The sequence below is a fragment of the Macaca fascicularis genome, chromosome 6 (assembly GCF_037993035.2).
Source record: "Macaca fascicularis isolate 582-1 chromosome 6, T2T-MFA8v1.1".
NCBI classification, from domain to species: domain Eukaryota; kingdom Metazoa; phylum Chordata; class Mammalia; order Primates; family Cercopithecidae; genus Macaca; species Macaca fascicularis.
Genome location: NC_088380.1, coordinates 96,088,440 through 96,096,941, shown reverse-complemented (window position 1 = coordinate 96,096,941; position 8,502 = coordinate 96,088,440). Strand labels below are relative to the sequence as shown.

The 8,502-nt window shown below is 35.8% G+C and overlaps 1 non-coding gene across 1 annotated transcript; it reads left to right on the top strand.

Moving 5' to 3' along the window:
- Positions 1 to 6,672: 6,672 nt before the first annotated feature.
- LOC123574342 (U6 spliceosomal RNA) lies at positions 6,673 to 6,779 on the top strand. The gene has a single exon (XR_006699210.2). It is a non-coding gene; the product is annotated as a U6 spliceosomal RNA (small nuclear RNA).
- The last annotated feature ends 1,723 nt before the right edge of the window (positions 6,780 to 8,502 follow it).

Genomic DNA, 8,502 nt, shown 5'->3' with positions numbered 1-8,502 from the left:
TGGAATGGTGGGGAAAATGGCTGTTGAAGTTTGTTTTCTCTCCTTATACTCTATGGTTGAGCATAGAAGCCACATTCATATTCTAGACTTTTGTAAGTGGCCCATTTCCTCTTCTAGCTTCCCACTCTTTTTCAATCTAGTCATCCACTTTGACTAAACTCTTATTTCTCTTTCCTGCACTAAGCCCTACCAAGATTCATGCTAGCTTTGATATGCAGAAATACTTTCTTAAAATTGAGAAATAAAATTACACTTAAAATAATGCTATTTAATTTACATGCACAAAGATTTGGCTCCTGTTGTTTATTTTGTAACAGTCAAAATTTGAATTGTTCAACTTGTTCCAGTGTATTCAATCTACAAAATAGCAAGGTTTCCATAACAAACGGTGCTTATCTAAATGGCACTTCTTATATGCAGCATAATTCTCTGTGTTCTTCTGAGTCTTCCACTAAGTTTGAAAACCGGAACTAATTTGTCTTCCTCTCTCAAGAGTCTAGCCCAGCACCTAGCAAATTGCAGTAAGTTGGTAAGTTTTTGAGATTTTTTTAAAGTAATGAATCCTTAAATTTACAGATATGATATCTGTCATTTAACTTTGGTTGGGCTGCAGAACACAACTTCAGTCAGCCATCTTGTTCATTATACGTAACCGTGTTCATTAAAAAAGAAAAGAAATCGGCCGGGCGCGGTGGCTCAAGCCTGTAATCCCAGCACTCTGGGAGGCCGAGACGGGCGGATCACGAGGTCAGGAGATCAAGACCATCCTGGCTAATACGGTGAAACCCCGTCTCTACTAAAAAAATACAAAAAAAAAAAAAAAAAAAAAAAAAAAAAAAAACTAGCCAGGCGAGGTGGCGGGCGCCTGTAGTCCCAGCTACTCGGGAGGCTGAGGCAGGCGGGAGGCGGAGCTTGCAGTGAGCTGAGATCTGGCCACTGCACTCCAACCCCGGCGACAGAGCAAGACTCCGTCTCAAAAAAAAAAAAGAAAGAAAGAAAGAAAAGAAATCGATTTAAAATGTTTAGAAGACAATTAACAACGTATATTATATTGATAATAGATACTTTGGTATTAAAATGCACATACCTTGACAAAGTGAAGATTGGTTTACTAATCTGAGTCAGTAAATTTTAAAAAGACTGCAATTAACCCTTATTAGCCTTCTATCCATTGCAATAATTTCTGTATTTGGTATTAGGGTATTTTCAAACCAATATACTATTAAATATTTTTCTCTAAGAAAATTGAAAACAACACTCAAATTAAAAATCAAGGCAAAAATATTTGGCAGGGAGTGAGTTTTTAAACCAGAACTAGTTATGATATCCATCAGCTCACTTTCCCATTCAGTTAGTGGGCTTTTAGTGCTTTTAGTTACTGTGAACTGCTAATTTAATATATATTTATAAGAGAAAAGTTAGCATGTTTATTTTTTAAGAAGTTAATAAGATATGAACTGACTGGATACTTATAAAAACTTTCTATTTTCAATATGTGACTAATTCTATAGGTAATATCTGAATATATCATTATTAATCAACTAATAAAATATTTTGCTTGATTATGCAATGCAGTTAAGGAAACACAGATATCAAATATTTTACATTTTTGTCTCCTTCTTGGTGATGGGGCAGCCATAAAACAAAGAAAACTGGGACCATTACTTTGAAATTAAATTTATCACAAGGAGGGCATAAATGCAGACAGAATGATAAACAACTTACTTCAAGTATGGTTCAGACTAGAATACAATTATCTCTAGCCCTAGAAAGCAAGGAATTGATTTAGAAGCTGTGCAGCAGATAAAATTGTGTAGAAAACCAAGGCTCAAAGCTTTAAAAGAATTTTAAGGTAGGCTTAGAGAATACTGAGCGTGATTTGTATGAATACTTACCTACATAATATACATTTTAATGTGCCTTAATAATAAAACCACATTTTTGAGTATCTGTTTGCCCAGTGAAATAATACTTGCTTCCCCAGATTCTCTTTCAGCTAGGTTATCCATTGATACATTTTTGGATTCTGTGACACAGAATTTTCCCTTCGGTCTTCCCTTTCAATTTGATTTCCACTTTGCCTATGGATAGAATGCTTAGACATAAAGCAGCCATCTTTTGCCCAACCTAACAGAGGCCCCAGTTGACAGTTCTATAAACCACCAGATTTGTGAGTAGAAAGCTCTTCAGACAGTTTTAACAGTCTTTGAGACGTCCAGCTGAGGCTAGAGACATTATGAAGCAGAGATAAGCCTGACTTTCTATGCCCTGTCTGATTTCCTGGCCCACAAAAGACATGATCAAAACCCATTGATGCTTTTCACAATGAAGTTTTGTAATAACGTCTCATGCAGCCACAGTACCTGGAACAATAAGTCATTGAATTAAGTATTGGGTAAATAGAAATAATATAGGTTCAGAAGAAATCAATAAACAAATTCCAAATATTTAATATGTCTTCAGAAAACTTGTTCAGAAGAAAACTTCTTATCCAGATTAAACTACATTTGGAAGTTTTGTCTTAGTACATTAGAAACAGTTATTGGAGGCATAGTTAAATTTCCTTGAAATTTCATGATATTATCTAGATTTAAAACCTACAATTTTGGAAAAGAGCCTGATTTCATTAAATTAAAAAGTGTTTCCAGGTAGTCACTCATTTGAACACACCATTTTGAGAACAAAAGAGAAAACCTGCAGAATTGTGTAAACATATAAAACCTATGAAACAAGTTTATACAAATACCTTCCCAGTATCATTGGGAAATATTTGGGGAAAAAATGATTTTTGTTACACAGTTTGAAAATAAATCTCCATATGAGATCTTACTAATTTACTTGCCAAGTAAGATGGATAAAGAAGTAGCATTTTCATAAGCTTTGAAGAGTGCAGTTTTGCTACATTGAATATTACCACCAATTAAGAATGATACAGAAAAGAAACCTAAGATAAGAAAGGGTGTTCCTGGGTAGGTACTTCTTCCCTGAGGAGATCACTTGTTATCCTTCTGCCCTCACTTTTCCTATGAGAACCTGTTCCCTCTAGTTAGCAGCCAAGTGCATCTTTCAAAGATGTTTCTGGACCATCTCTACCATATAATCATGGAAAAACCCACATGAAGTAAATTTGAAAGTTTTTAACCCCATAAGGAAAGGGAGAAAAACCTTATTTCCTAAATAAGGATAAACATAAACCTTTTCTTAAAAAAATCACTTAAATCTGTAGATTATTTGATTTACTTTTTCACTAAAGAAATCTAAACAAAACAATGAAAACACCACATTTTGAAAAGAAATGAAGCATAAATCAATTAAGCATGCTACTTTTAAATCTTTGAATGATATGAATTCACACAAAAATTAAGAAAAAGTCAAAATTTTATCTCTAAACACCAAATGTGGCTGGCACCAATGATCAATAAGGACCACTTTTTATAATAATAAGAAAGGATACAAAACTTAAATGATTATCACATCGGACTTATATATAAAAAACTAATAACATTATATAAATTTAATTTTACAAAAGATTTTAACTTGAATAATATATTCTCTGCTTAATAATGCTTTCAACTCATGAGTAATGAATATAATAAAGTTTAGAAATTTAAGACTGAAATGTTTGTCCCCTGCTATGTCTTAACTATTAGAGTTACACTCTATTAGAGGGGAAAGAAAGAAAACAGAACAATAGTCTAACCTCCTGATGAAAGGTAACTTCTAGTTTTCTGTATTTCCTACAAATGAACATTACCAGGGATCTCAAACATATCTAATTTCTAATGCCATAATCCGTATTTAAATGGTGACACTAAGCAACACAGAAAAACAGACTGCATTTGGTAAGGCAGTATTAAAATATTAATCTAGGAACACAAGTTAAAATTTCACTGGGTTAGGAAATAGAGATTCTTATCTTTGTAGTAACTTTCAGAGGCACGTAAAAAAGGAAAAACTCACTCAGTAACTTTGACTTCTATAACTTTCAATTTTATTAGTTTCATTAACTCAGATATAAGTCAGAATCACTGAGAATTTCTTGAAAATATATCATTACATGGAGAAATGCTTGTTGAAATGGAAATAAGTGCACAAAATACTAATGATGCTGGAACAAAGTTTTGTGTTTTTCTTTTCAGAAAAGCAAAACAAAAAAGTCAGAATAATACAAAAATAGAGATAATGAAATTACTACAATAAGGTACAACTAAATGTTATTACTTTCTGCCTCCAAAACACTATTATAAAGAAAGGAATAATATATTTGAAACTTTAGGTGGAAATAAAAAAGCCAAATAACTTCAACAACCAGGATTTAGGAAATTTGACTGGCAAGATTCACGATGACAATTTACTGAAAATAAGAGATAAAAACTTTCTTCATTCACTGTGAAGTGATTCTGACAAATGATCCAATACTATTTAATCTGTACAGAAAACAATGAGCCAAAAAGCTTAGCTGTAGTGAAAATTAATGAAGTGACTATTGGCTGTTTCCACCCATATTTAAATGTTATTTACTTCAACTCTGGCATTCTTTTGTTCATGGTTATACTTGATATGGGTTGATCAACATGATGGTATGTGGAATATAAGCAATTTGAAAATCTATGCCATATATTCTTAAAAATCTGAGATTCACTTGGACAAACTAATAAGGAATAAAATTGGAAGTTATGCATTGGACATAATTAGTGTCTGAAGATACTCTAGGCACTTTAGTGAAGAGTGTTGTGTGTCCTTAGGATTTCGATTGGAATGGCTAACCCAGAAGGATTTAGAAGCATTATTCAGACAGAAAATAAAATGAGTCAACTCAATGGGAAAAAGTACCCACCTGGAAAAGACATTGGTTAGATACAATTTTAGAAGTATATATATATACTTTTAAAATATACTTTTATGTGCCTCTCAAAGTTACTACAAAGATAAGAATCTGTATTTCCAAATATACATATATATGTGTGTGTGTGTGTGTGTGTGTGTGCGTGTGTGTGTGTGTGTGTGTTATGTATACATAACTCTGTTACCCAAGCTGGAGTACAATGGCACAATCTTGCTCACTGCAACCTCCGCCTCCTAGGTTCAAGCAATTCTCCTGCCTTGGCATCCCAAGTAGCTGGGATTACAGGTGCCCACCACCGTGCCTGGCTAATTTTTTTCTGTATTTTTTGTAGAGATGAGGTTTCACCATGTTGGCCAGGCTGGTCTCAAACACTTGACCTCAGGTGATCCAGCCACCTCAGCCTCCCAAAGTGCTAGGATTACAGGCATAAGCCACCACACTTGGCGTTAAAAGTATATTTCTTAGTCAAATTCACCTTCATGAACTTAAAATGGAGGGATTAGTGCATTATTTGATTAATTAATGGATTTATTCTGTCTTTTGTTGTATTAAATCATTTACTTTTGAGACTTCTGGTTTCTGGACCAGCATGAAAGGAGCTTAGAAGTGTACCCTAAAAATAAAAAAAGTTTAAAAATTAGAAAAAAAAGTTAAATGAGCTGAAAAATCAACAACTCCTTCTCTTTTTGAAGTGAGATCACAGGGCAAGCCCCTGCTCCCAAAATTGGAGAGACAGGCAAATATAGAGAATCCCATCTTTCTAGAGCAGAAACATCTGTGAGATTCAGTGCCAGGTTAGGAAAATATAAACTATAACTGATGAAATGCTGGAGGCTCAGTTTAGACAATTTTGAGAGTTAAAAATTCCAGGGGACCCAGTCATGGGGAGGCCCTCACACATGTGTAGGTGTTACTTCCAGGAGCTCTACCAGGTGCTCACAGTGAATATCTGAGAAAAATCCCTTCCCACCTCAGGCAAGGAGTGTGCAACACTGAATATTTTGAAATATGCTGGGCCAGAAACCAGAAATCAACATGAGATTTGAAGAAGACAAATATGTAAACCATGTAATTCTGCCTCTATCTCCTAAAAATCTTATGTCTTTCTCACATTGCAAAATATAATTATCCTGTGCCAATAGTCTTTAAAAAGCTTTAACTCATTCCAACATCAAGGACAAAGTTCTAACTCTCATCTGAGACTCATCTGTTTCCACTTATGAGCCTGTAAAATTAAAACAAATTATTTACTTTCAAGATACAATGGAGGTATAGGCATTGGGTAGACATTCCAATTCCAAAAGGGAGAAGCCAGCAAAAAGAAAGAGGCTACAGTTTCCATGCAAGTCTGAAACACAGTAGGTAGTCATTATATCTCAGAGCTCCAAAATAATCTCCTTTTACTCCATGTACCACATCCAGAGCACACTGGTACAAAGGGTGGACTTCCAAGGCCTTGGATGACTCTGCCCCTGTGGCACTGCAGGGAGCAGCCCCTGTGACTGCTTTTACAAGTTGGAGTTGAGCAGCTGTGTCTTTTCCAGGTTCAGAATGCAAGCTCGTGGTGGATCTACCATTATAGTTTCTGGAAGGTGGCAGCCCTATTCCCACAGCTGCAATAGGCAGTGCCCTGATGTGGACTTTATGTGGGGGCTCCCCATCCACATTCCCCTCCTCACTGCACTAGTACAGCTTCTCCGCAGAGGCTCTGCCCCTACAGCAATGTTTTGCATCCTCCAAAATCTAGGGGGAAGTTGCCAAGTCTCCTTCCTTTTTGCACTCTGCATGCCCGTGGGCTTAACGACAAGTAGAAATTACCAAGTCCTGTGCTCACTTCGGCAGCACATATACTACAATTGGAATGATACAGAGAAGATTAGCATGGCCCCGGAGCAAGGATGACACAAAAATTCGTGAAGCGTTCTATATTTTTAAACCATCAAAGATCAAAAGAGACAAAGAAGGCCATTACATAATGGTAAAGGGATCAATTCATCAGGAAGAGCTAACTATCCTAAATATATATGCACCCAATAGAGGAGCACCCAGATTCATAAAGCAAGTCCTCAGAGATTTACAAAGAGATGTAGACTCCCATACAATAACAAAGGGAGACATTAACACCCCACTGTCAACATTAGACAGGTCTACGAGACAGAATGTTAACAAGGATATCCAGGAATTGAACTCAACTCTGCACTGAGCAGACCTAACAGACATCTACACAACTCTCCACCCCAAATCAACAGAATATACATTCTTCTCAACAGCACATCACACTTATTCCAAGAGTGACACATAGTTGGAAGTAAAGCACACCTCAGCAAATGTAAAAGAACAGAAATTATAACAAACTGTCTCTCAGGCCACAGTACAATCAAACTAGAACTCAGGATTAAGAAACTCAATCAAAACAGCTCAACTACATGGAAACTGAACAACCTGCTCCTGAATGACTACTGGGTACATAAGGAAATGAAGGCAGAAATAAAGACGTTCTTTGAAACCAATGAGAACAAAGATACAACATACCAGAATCCCTGGGACACATTTAAAGCAGTATGTAGAGGGAAATTTACAGCACTAAATGCCCACAAGAGAAAGCTGGAAAGATCTAAAATTGACACCCTAACATCACAATTAAAAGAACTAGAGAAGCAAGAGCAAACACATTCAAAAGCTAGCAGAAGGCAAGAAATAACTAAGATCAGAGCAGAACTGAAAGAGATAGAGACACAAAAAAACCCTCCAAAAAATCAATAAATCCAGGAGCTGATTTTTTGAAAACATCAACAAAATTGATAGACCGCTAGCAAGATTAATAAAGAAGAAAAGAGAGAAGAATCAAATAGATGCAATAAAAAATGATAAAGGGGATATCACCACCGACCCCACACAAATACAAACTACCATCAGAGAATACTATAAACACCTCTATGCAAATAAACTAGAAAATCTAGAAGAAATGGATAATTTCCTGGACACTTACACTCTTCCAAGACTAAACCATGAAGAAGTTGAATCCCTGAATACAACAATAGCAGGCTCTCATATTGAGGCAATAATTAATAGCCTATCAACCAAAAAAAGTCCAGAATCAGACGGATTCACACCGAATTCTACCAGAGGTACAAGGAAGAGCTGGTACCATTCCTTCTGAAACTATTCCAATCAATAGAAAAAGAGGGAATCCTCCCTAACTCATTTTATGAGGCCAACATCATCCTGATACCAAAGCCTGGCAGAGACACAACAAAAAAAGAGAATTTTAGACCAATATCTCTGATGAACACCAATGCAAAAATCCTCAATAAAATACTGGCAAACCGAATCCAGCAGCACATCAAAAAGCTTATCCACCATGATCAAGTGGGCTTCATCTCTGGGATGCAAGGCTGGTTCAACATACACAAATCAATAAACGTAATCCAGCATATAAAAAGAACCAAAGACAAAAACCACATGATTATCTCAATAGATGCAGAAAAGGTCTTTGACTAAATTCAGCAACCCTTCATGCTAAAAACTCTCAATAAATTCGGTATTGATAGAACGTATCTCAAAATAATAAGAGCTGTTTATGAGAAACCCACAGCCAATATCATGCTGAATGGACAAAAACTGGAAGCATTCCCTTTGAAAACTGGCACAAGACA